Source organism: Anastrepha obliqua, chromosome 5 (genome assembly GCF_027943255.1).
Source record: "Anastrepha obliqua isolate idAnaObli1 chromosome 5, idAnaObli1_1.0, whole genome shotgun sequence".
Lineage (NCBI taxonomy): Eukaryota > Metazoa > Arthropoda > Insecta > Diptera > Tephritidae > Anastrepha > Anastrepha obliqua.
This window is the reverse complement of record NC_072896.1, coordinates 89,960,592-89,972,500: the sequence shown is the minus strand read 5'-3', so window position 1 is coordinate 89,972,500 and position 11,909 is coordinate 89,960,592. Positions and strand designations below refer to the sequence as shown.

The window sequence follows — 11,909 nt, the reverse complement described above, 5'->3', positions numbered from 1 at the left end:
AACATTAAATAACTTAACATAATACAGTTTTAAGTTTTAGTGATAAGTTTCAGATTTCATTTATTTTTATTTAATTTTAATAATTTTAATAAAAGAAAATTAAATAATTTTCATCGAAATTTTACAAATTTTAATCACAAATTTTGACAAAGTTTTGGGTATGCAGTCTTATCCTCTATTGAATTGAACTCACGCTTTTTAATTAGAATTTTTACAAAAATTTCGGGTATGCAGTTTTACACTCCATCGAATTTTAGTATAATAAAGTGCAAATTTCAAGAAGCTAAAAAATCGCTTTGATTTTTGGCATGTTTTTTTGTTTTTGCTATGGTTTTGTGCATTTTTTCCATGTAACGAATGCTCGAAATATTTTCCGATAGCTCAATTGATTTCTATTAGTATAACAAAATACAAAACTTAGAAAAGTTAGAAGACTGCTCTCAGCTAGCAGCTACCTATGACTTCCCTGACGAGATTCAAAATTACACAGAACAACACTGGGCTCATACGATTTACCCGCAGGCCTTAACTTAGATGGTCAATGCTTGTCAATAAACCACAGAAGATAGCAAATGGCAGTGGCACTGACATGCTAATATATCATTCATCATATTATGAATGCATATCTGTGCGCTGAGAAGGCCTATTCAGTGTGCGGCTCTTTTGCTTTTTCGCTCAAATAACCTTTTGACTTAATTCATACGCTATGGAACACTTTTACGTACTCCCTAGACTTTCAAATGGATAACTACGATTGTACACTTAGCAGTCTCCTAAAACTGGTATGAATTTTAGAAATTTAGCTACAATTACAACAATAATGTTATAGAAGGGAAGATCAGTTGTGCTCTCATTTGTGCTCTCTTACCAAATTGCTTTCCTTCAACCACTTTTGGGCATAGCATCAAGGTAGCCATCTAGCAATTTTTTTCTTTACCAAAAAGGTTTGCAAGTGTTGATTTTTACCCAAAATTGTTCCACACATCCCTGTTTTGCAATGCAACTTACATACAGTGCACTCGCGGTAACTCGAATAGCCGCTAAGTCGAACGACGTGCTAACTCGAACACATTTTTTTCCCTATTGACTAGTTTGTAACTCGAACAATATTAAAGCGCTATAACTCGAACAAAAAAACAAATTTATTTGTACACACATTCTTTTCAAACATGTACATTTTGTACATACATACATATGTAATAGTATATGTATATAAATTATATGTATACTAGTGTATTGTCCATATGAATATTTCGACGTTAATATCCCGTTAGTTTTCTGGGAACAACATCTTGCATTGACCAAATTGCTTTAAATTTGTCATTTGTAGTGTATCAGTGCATGTGAGTAATGGATCGTAAAAGGTTGAAGTGTTTAACATTAAAAGAGAGGGCTGAAGTCCTTAACAAAATTAAACGTGGATGTAGTGTTACTTCTCTAGCGAAGGAATATGGGGTAGCCAAGTCCACCATAAGTCTTATAAAAAAGAAAGACAAGGCAATTTTAAAAGCAGTAAACAACACGTTTTTGGGTCCTGGGAAGAGGAGAACTTTAAAAGCTTCTGAGTTTCCTAAAATGAAAGCCGCTTTATACAAATGGTTTCTGTCCCAAAGAAAAAAGAATTACCCAATAAGTGGACTCATCTTGAAAGAACATAACATGAAAAACATAATTTACAGGTCGAATTTACGCTTTATGATGTTAACAAATGGAATGATGGTGCCGAATTTACCGACACAGAAGTAATAATTGAAACTAGTGATTCTGAGTCTGAGTTTAACAACACAACTGAGACATGTGAGCGGATATCATCTGAGGGGGCAGTTAGCTCTATCAATAAGGTAATTCAGTGGGCCACAACTGAACAAGTAAGCCCCGCAAAGGTTAACACTCTTCAACATTGCTGCAGGCAAGAAAAGACAAACACACATTACAACTTTCTTTTCGGCCTAACTTTTCTGTTAAAGCTGACTTTTTTTGTGTAACTGACACAAAGACTGCCAAATATTTGATGAAAAATATTGAAACGAATTAATTATTTTAAACATATTCATGTTCATATCCATATGTAAATAAATAAATAAATTTAATTGAAAAAAATCGATATCCATGACTAACATTAACATAGCACACTCAATTGATAAGTCGAACAAATTCGATAAATCGAACAGCGCCTGTTTTAATTAGTTCGAGTTATCGCGAGTGCACTGTAGTTTCTTTAATTTCCTACTCTTCCTCTTTACCAACCAAAGTTACTCATACGCCATAGCCGCACAGCGCGTACTTGACAAAGACCACAAGAAGTGCCCACTCAACCTCGACTTCTTACATTACCAATGCCACAGTGAAGGCTCAACACGCCTTCCCAACGCATTTGCCGCTGCTGTTTGTAGCGAAAAGAAACAAACACTCACAGACTCACGGATGGTTATATGAAAAGATTATAGAAAAATATTGCATTGTTTAATTGCAGAAGGCGTTGGTTGTTGAGCGCGCGTGCGCCAACACCGCAAAAGCGGTAACTGCAAGAAATAATATTTCTCTAACAAACACACGAGAATAAATGGCTGGATAAACTGAAAAGCAACAACAGCTCATCTGCATACAAAGCTACGAAGAAGAAGGCGTGTGACAGACAAGCGGATGGCAGACGATAGATTGCGGCACAACAATCAATTTCTACGCTTTGTTTGTTTGCTATGTTGCTGCTGTTTTTTAATATTTTTTTAATAATTGTTTTTTGTCTTCAAGCAAGTGTCAGCAGCAACTTGGTTGGCGGTCAACTTTGGTTGAGTTGTTCGCCGCTTGGCTGGCTGGCTGGCTGACTGGCTAACAATTTACTGGCGGCTGTTGTTTTGATTTGGAAAACCGCATCGCATCGCCTAAATGACATTGTAAGAAAATGTGGTTGCACTTGATATTGCCATGTATGGCGGCAAGGCGGTGGCAGTGGCAGCGGCAGTGGCAATGCTAGTTGCCATTAGCAGAGTGTTGCATTTCATGGTTAGAACAGATTTTTTTTGCTTTCGATTTGCTATTTCTCTAAATAGTTGTTATGCTACCAATGTTGACTTTGAAATCTGCCTGAATGACAGGCCAACACGTCACCGGCGGCTATGCGACGAGGGCGCGGCGTGAAGTGAGCGCGCGTTTGCGTTTTAAATTCTAAATTGAAAAAGTAAAAATTTGAAAAATTGCAAAAACGCGCAAATTGTTGCTCGTTAGTTTTTCCTTGCCAAACGCTTGGCTTAGCAGTGGCCACTTTAGTTATTTGGCTTGGTTTGCTTTGCTGCTTTACTTTACTTGTTTGTGTTGTTTTGCTCAATGCAACTTTATTTTCAATTTCATTGCTAAAGCAGCTTGTAATTATTTTATGGTCATGAACATTGCCGTTTAGTTGCACGTTTATACGGGCACAAGTGAGTGTGTGTGTGTGTGCGTTTGCATGAGCAAATTGGTCGCATGTCCTTAAACTATTTGCACTTTGCTGTTAGCGGCAAAATTCTCGACATTGTTATTGTTGTGGTGCAGCAGCAGCTTGTTTAGTGGACATCGGATTTTTGTTTTTTTGTAGTAAAGCAGAGTTTTAATTTGGCTTTTTTGCGGCTGAAAATGTACTACAATGGTTAAGAATCTGGAAAATGTATTAAGTAGTTGGCTTAAAAAGCGGTTGGGTTTAATTTTCATGGTAATAATTTGGCGTTTTTGGAGTGTAAAAACTATTTCAAGGTATTGATCTCAAGGAAAAATTAGCTAGAAAAGAATAATTAAATAAACTTTTTGACTAAAATGGTCTCCTTTGCCGTAAAAAATATTTTGTATTATAAAGACTATTGTGGCCATTTCTGCGAATTACTTTGCAGTCAAGGTAATAGCGCCAAATCTGAATTCATACGAAACATGCACAGACTTGGCAACACGTCCATGGTTGCTTAATTTAATATTTGCGAAGTAAAAGTATTTAAAAATTTCTAAAATAAAAAATTAAATACATTTTTGCTCCAGTTAGGTTGGGTTAGCATGAAGTACCTGCTGGTAATATTGCCAGCACATAAAACGCGGTAATTGCGCTCTCTGTGACAAAACTCAGAGCCTTTACTCTTGCTGGTTTAATTGACTCCGTTGAGCCAAAGCACCAGAGCAGCTGTCATGCCTTTACCCTTCGATGTGCTTTAGTTCATTTAGTTGCAAGACATATTGCCAACTTTTCACTATTGTTTTTATTGAGTTTTTGTTTAAAAAAAACAACAACAAAAATCATATTACACAGAATTTATAAATTTGTACATTAAAAAAAATCAAAAAAATTTTATATAAAACTTGAAGTTTTTAGCCGGAATTTTTCGTGAAAAAAATCGTCTGTATAAATATATATGGTATACATATTTACAAAAAAAAACATATTACACAGAATTTCTACATTTAAAAAAAATTTAACAAATTTTATATGAAACTTGAATTTTTTAGCCGGAATTTTTGATAAAAAAAATGTACATACTTGTCTGTATAAATATATATGGTATACATATTTACAGTGGCGGGAAAAATAATAGCAGCGATACATGTTTACAACTTAAAATTTGTTGTTTTTAATTTTTTTTTATAAAATTATAGTTCATACTAAAACGAAAACCATATTACTGAAATTTTATAAATTGGGTCAAAATTTTTAAATGAAAAAAATTGAAAATATTTTTTTTTTATTTATATAAAAATTTAAATTTTTAATCGGAATGTTTCGACAAAATCATTTTTTGCAGCCTATTCAATTTCAGTATAAAATTCTGCAAGTTTAAGTGGTTCAAATTTTTTTGAAATAATTTTTTGTTGACGGTGTTGCAAAATTTGTTTATTTAATTTTTTTTATAAAATTATAGTCCATACTACAACAAAATCCACATTACTGAAAGTTTATATATTTGTACAAAAATTTTAAATTTAAAAAAAATTAAAAAAAAAAAAAAAAAAATGTATATCAAAATATAAACTTTTAATCGGAATGTTTCGAAAAAATAATTTTTTTTGCAGCGCATTCAGTATAAAATTCTGCAAGTTAACAGTGGTTCCAATTTCTTTTGATTTAAAAAAAAAAATTTGTTGATGGTGTTGCGCAATATTTTCTATTGAAAATAATTACAAATTAATTAAAAAATTCTACCCTGCGTTATATGGAAGCAAATGCATATCTTTATTAAAAAATAAAAACAAAATTAAATAGAAAATATTTAAATATCGAAAACTTCACATTATAACGCGCTGTTATTATGTTGACCGCCACTGTTTGTACACACTAACGGCTGGTGCGCAATATCTACTTCATACATACATGCATACATATTTCAATAGATTTTCGACTGAATTGAGTAGAAGTGCACTTACCAGATTATTTTGCATCATTTGGTTGCCTGCAAAGAGAAAGCAGAGATACAGAAAATTATTTAATTATGAATTCATTTGTTAATACAGGAGTCCTTAAGCGTAAATCGTATGTATGCTAATACATGCGCATACATCTACAGATACACCACTGAGTTACTAATTCTTATTTTTAAATAAAATTGAGAATTCATTGTAACTGTAAATGATGACAGAAACGTAATAAATAAAATTTTAATAAATGCACGAAAATAAATCATAATTCCAGTAATTGAAAGAAATATCTACACATGGGTCTAACCGCAGCGAGTACATTATCATGCACAGCTGGCGCTGTCGTAATTTATGGGCGGTTAAAGTAGAGGAAGGCCTGCGTATGACAGATGGCCGATCGATGGTAGTTGCAAACGTGCACGAAATGCATGTTTTGAATGATTTTTTATTATACTACATCGCGTAAATGAAGATTAATAGTACTCATTTTATTTAGTATATTAACTGTGTATTCGTAGGTTATGATACATAAATTATTACTGTAGGGGTTTCAGGGAGTGTGATAATTTTATGTATTATTTTGTATTTTATTACTTGGTTTATGATTTGGCTAGTACATGTAACTGTTTTTTTTTAAACATATACAAGTAAAATAAAAATCAGATTAATACTGATGTTCTACAACTTCAAGAAATCTTAAGGGACATTTTTCTAGTGGTCCCTATTTCATCTGGTAAATAAGTACTTTGAGGTCAAATGAACGCTTTTGAAGCGACACTAATCAGCAGGTACTAATGCAGCATGAAGAAATTCACCTCAGAAGAGGTTGTGCACAAAGATGGTGATTTTGATAAAACCACCTCCAATACTATGCTATATACTTAGCCTTAGTTATGTTAGCAGTTCTCACCTTGTCACCTGAATTCATTCCACGCTTGCTTAGCGTGCCTGTTAAGAGGCATTTCGCCTCCCACAGTGCAAGCATGAGGCTGTACTCAAAGCAGTATGCCTGCTACCTTCCTCTAATGTCAATTTCCACTTTCGTCTGCCTTGACTGATTCTGGTGTCTATGGCTAGGCTTATGTTGATGTGTGGGCCTGTGTAAAGTATGAGTTCAATTCTCTCAACTTTTTCAAATTCAACGCAAAAAATATTGAATATCCAGAATAGCACATCAGCTGATGATATTTGCGTCAGCTGTTGATATTCTGACTAGTTTTAAGCTGGATAACAGGTACACCTATAGGCCGTGGATATTTCTTGCTACTTGGAATGTATGATCGCCGCAGATGTAGGAGGTGAGACTGACATGGAAAGCACAATTACCAGAGCCAAAGCGGCGTATGAAGGCACTCTTGCATCGATCTGGCAAAATAGTAACAGAACTATGCACCCCGAACTGCAAATTTCAAACGCATGAATCAAGTTCGTTCTGCTATACCGGTGCACAACGTGGAAGGTCACCGCATGTTCGCTAATCGCTGCTTGCACCGCAAAATACGGATTTTCTGGGCTCGAACTATATCTGACACCGAATTACTGAGGATTATCAGACAATCGATCCGATGTGACTATTGAAATCCGCAGAAGGAAATGGCAGTGGATCGGACACAACCTGAGGAAGAGTGACGACAACATCGCCAGAAAACGGCGCTGTGATGGATCCCCTTTCAAAAGACCGGAAGAAATGTTTCTAGACCACAAACCACCTGGCGCCGTTTAACGGAGGTGGGAATGAGGTATTGGAATAAGACTTGAAATGGACTTAGAGCCCTTGCACAAAACAGTGTTGGATGGATGCAGAAGCTAAGTTGTTGACGTCCTATGCGCCAACTAGGAGTTAGAGGATCTTATATGTGCATATATGTAGGCCGATAACAGAACCTGCTGCATTCCAAGACACATACGAGTAATATAATATGAGCAAAAAAAGCAAAGCCCAAGGGTATGTGTCCACATATCTTTGCAGGTAATCAAATGACTCCAGGCAGATCCTCGTCTGTACATTCGTTTTTTTAATTCAAATGAATCTAGACTTGTGTTTATAGTGCTTACAGGGCAATCTAACTAACTTCTGGTTAGAATCGCACATTTTGAAATTCGATCCATTCAGTGTGAAAAGGTGCAGTATAGGCGATAGTAGAAATGCCCATGAGAAACAATATTGACATGAGACATTAATGCTGATTCGATAGACTGCCACTAAAAGCTTTTTTAATACATCAGTGGTCTGCCAGTTTAGTGTCAATGTTAGTGAGAAATAGAACATCTTCGCCTTAGTCCTAAATGGATTTGTTCAGATAAGTCCGGTACAATGAACTTAAACAGGAACAAAACGCCAAGCAACTCTATGCAGTAATGAACGGTAGATAATTGTACGAGCTTTAGCGATTGAATAAAGATTTCGTGATAAGTACTATGGGAATTTGTTTAACACAAATAATAAGAGTTATATCTATGCGGATTCCAGTCCATCATAAAGGGTATGATACCTTGTTATTCAATTAGTCAAACCATAAAAAAAGATAGGTCTGTTGACGAAATTATCATAGAATTTCTTGTGTCATAGTTTGTTGAATGTCAACATCTAATACATCTTTCAACTCTAATTTAAAGTACACCGTCAAAACTTGCCAATAAGTTGAGCCTCAAGAATATCTTCGGGCTGTATCTTTGGGCATAAATGCTTAGTGCTTAAAATGCTTAACCAACGCTATCAGATCTGAAGTATGGCAGTATTCTTTGGAAGGTAATTTATGTGCCACATTGATCAAACAACCGCCAGGTAACGCACTAAGTCCATTAATCTACCACTGCACGTGTTTTCGATTTTTTTAAGTTTAAAAATGAATTTGAAGTTGCAGCAACGACTTTGCTTTAAAAATGGATTTTATGGTGCGAAACTCCTAGAAATGTGGGGAAACTGTTTCAGTAATGATACTCTAAAGAAAACTGCCGGCATCCGCTGACGAGTGGTATGAACGCTTCAGAAGAGATCGTGAGTTTATCGAAGATGACGAAAACATCAATAAAGTGAAAGAAAAGTTGATCAATAACAGCAAATTAACCGTCAGGGAGCTGGCATAGGACTTGAGCATTGCTTATGGATCCGTTCAGGACAAAGAAGTTCCAGATTTGAGTTTGCGCCGTGTTGCTGTAAAGTTGAAAAATTGCACCAAGGCTGTGTTGAGTGTTTGACAGAGCTTCTCCTGCAATTTATAGCGTTTATCTTGGCTTTATGCCACAAATGTGAGAATTTCATGCGGCCTTTGACTGACAAATAGTTTTTAGGAATATTGCAATGCGGGTTCGTCATTACCAGCCGAGGATTGATCGCTTTCAGAAATTTACTTTTCCTACCATTTCATGCCTTCAAGTACGCAGTGGCCATCGATTGCGGGACCAATCGATTGGCAGTCACACACAAACTCGCGCAGCACTTGCAGTCACCGTTTTTTGTTTCTTTTTTTTATTCACAAAATTCGAACTGGTTGTGATCTTTTGAATACAAAACATACATTTTCAGCAAAACTTCAACTTTTTTCAAGTTCAAAAACTAGTTTCGATCAGCAGCATCACATTTAATTGCACGATTTAAAGATCACTTTTAAAGATCACAATCATCAGTCAAACAATTTATTGTTTCACACACCAAAGTGCACTTGCGCAGCGCATCCTTGAAGGCGAACACGCAGCACACATACATGCACATAATAAAGTGCACTTAATCATTAAATTTAAATAAAAGCAATGGAGAAAAAACTTTTTTCATACAAATAAAATTTTCCATACACTTACGCACACTCTCACACACACGCACGCACGGAGCTGCACTCCCTATAGCAAAAACTTGTTTGTATTGAAGGTCAGCCGTTGTGCAACAGCATTGCCCTTCAAAATATGTTAAATAAAAACAAGAATAAATGCAACTATAAATGCAACAAACAAAAACATACGCAACAACCGGCGCTACATGCACAAGAAGAAGAAGCAGCAGCAAAAGAAAAACTGCAGCTGAGCGCGCGCACGATTACCGATCGCCGTCGAGAAGAGCCAGAAAGTCACCGCTGGCTGAGCTCAATTGAACGACTGAAGAGCTGAGTGTGGCTGAGAAGTTGGCCAAAACTTGTTGCAACCAATAACAGTGACTGGCAACTAGCGGCAGCAACATGTTAGCCAACAGCAAACCGCAACAGGCGACCAAACCAAAACCAGAGCTTGGCTCAAACGCAAACGCAGCTTACGCCAAGAGAAAGAGGTAAAAAGCGGACGTCGCAGTCAACATTGGCAGTGGCAGTGGCAGTGGCTTTGCTGCAAGGAGGTGCTACAAGTAGCGGCAGCGCACTAACAGCGCCAGCAGCAGCAGCAGTAGTAACAGCGACGTCGGCAAGGTAACCTTGACCTGGTTCTTGAAAATGACAGCGAATGTAATGCTATGGCTGCTGTAACAGCAACAACAACAACGCGCACAATAACAGCCCCGATGACGAGTGACGTTGGCGCATGCATTCATTACGTATGCACACACATACATACATATGTACATTCATTTGTATGTATTTGCAAATATGCGAAGACTGGTTTTTGCGGCAGCTCTGACTGGCGTGTGAGCAAAATGTTGTAGGAGATACACTTGCGTTTGCCGGCATTGATGACGCGCTGCTGCTAGGCGCGCAGCTTGTAGTTGTAGCTGGTTGTTGTTGCTGTCGCCCATTATTACATTGGCACGACGCGTTGTGCGCATGCGCGACTCGCCAATAACTCAACTATGTTTAATATCAGCTGTTAGCGGTTGTGCTGTTACTCTTTTGTTTTTGTTGCTATGCATTTAACGACACTTAATTAAGTCGTACCAAAGCGGAGGCGTGTGCGCGTTTTTAGAATTTACGATTAACAACAATTTATGCATAAATATATTTTTTATTGTCACTTTTTATATTTTTATTTTTTATTTTTGATGCTTTTTTTGCTTTTCGTTTTTATTGTGTTTTACCTTTTTCGGGCGAACGTTGATTTTTAGCCACTTGCCTTTTTAGCGCGCTTCATATGCGTTTTGGCATTGCTGATGGCCAACTGGTCATTTGGCTGGCAGAATTCGTAAATTATTGATTGCCTATTGCATGCGAATGGGCAGCAAGAATTATAAATGTGAAAAGCGTAGAAGCGGCAACTGGCGATTTCTCATTAAAATATGCTCATAAAATACAAAATTTATGCAATTCATTTTTTTCTTTTGATTATAGTTTTTATTAGGTTTTGATAAATTCGCTTTTGTTGCTGTTTTGTTTGCGTTTTTTTTAGTTAGTTTTTTAGTGTATTTGAATTTTGCTCATTGGCGGGCGGTGAAACTGTGCATTAGTGCGTGTGCGCATTGGCACGTTCGTTTCAATGTCAGTCGGGCGGGTGACAATTATGGCCAAAGCAGCAGCGTCGCTGTGAGCAGTGCCAATGCGATTGCTAGTGACAATAGCAATGAAATTGAAAATATTAAAGGTTGCCAATGGGGACCTTGGCGAAGTGCAGTTCTAGTTATTTTTGTGGTTGTTGTTGGTTTAGTTGTTGTTGATATGCGTGAGGTATTCAAGGCTGATAGGAATACATGAATAAGTCGGAGTTTGTCAAGAAAGTGTTTTAGCGAGGGGAACATTTTGCTTTTTACGCTTGAGTTTTAAAAAATTTTTTTTTAAATATTTTTTATTTATTTATTTGTTTAAAAAAATATAAATAAGAGTAATTATATTACGAAAGGCACTATCGGTGCCTATTTTTAAGGCTATTTTTTATCTTATTATATTTATTGCACATATCGGCCGCCGTAACCGAATGAACGGAATGGGGTTGGTGCGTGACTACCATTCCGGAGTCCATAAGTTCGAATGCCCGAATCTGAAACAGCAAACTGATAGAAACAGTTCTTTCTAATAGCGGTCTCTCATTGGCAGGCAATGGAAAACCTCCGAGTGTATTTCTGCCTTGAAAAAGCGCCTCATAAGCATTTACCCTACGGAATGGGCTTAATACTGTAGGTCCTTCCATTTGTCAAACAACGTCAAGACGTAATGCCTAAATAAGAGTACGAACTCGGTCAAATACCTAACAGAATTGTACGCGCCAATTATTTTTTTATGTTTTTTTTTTAACTACTAGAGACAATTTTTTATTTTTTAATTTACAATACAGAAAAAAAAATTCTGGTTCTCTATTTTAATGCATAATTTCTGCTACTAGGCATCGAAAAGCACCAATCTAAATTTTTTAAATTTGCTAATGTCTGTTTTATGGCGTCTAATAAGTGGAAGTCCATACAAATATAAGAAAATCGAAAATAATATTTACTTTTGAATTTGAATTTTCATTATTTCCAATTTATTACTTTCCTATTTGTTAATCAATATTTTGAAACCAGAAAAAAAAATTTATGTATTTACAATTTTCAATAAAAAGTTATGCCAAAAGTAGTAACATTTCTTAAACATGGTTTCTACAAAGGCAAAATTTCATCAACAAAATTTTTTTTCCTTTACTAGTAATGTTGAAGA

The 11,909-nt window shown here is 36.0% G+C and overlaps 1 protein-coding gene across 5 annotated transcripts in view; it reads right to left on the bottom strand.

Annotated features, from left to right (window-relative positions):
- The window catches only part of LOC129249198 (uncharacterized), a 158,762-nt gene that overhangs the window by 83,693 nt on the left and 63,160 nt on the right, over positions 1-11,909 (bottom strand). For all 5 annotated transcript variants that reach the window (XM_054888872.1, XM_054888878.1, XM_054888879.1 and 2 more), the window contains exon 3: positions 5,380-5,405. The gene's annotated coding sequence lies outside the window, so the exon portion shown is untranslated. The remainder of the gene's footprint in view (positions 1-5,379; positions 5,406-11,909) is intronic.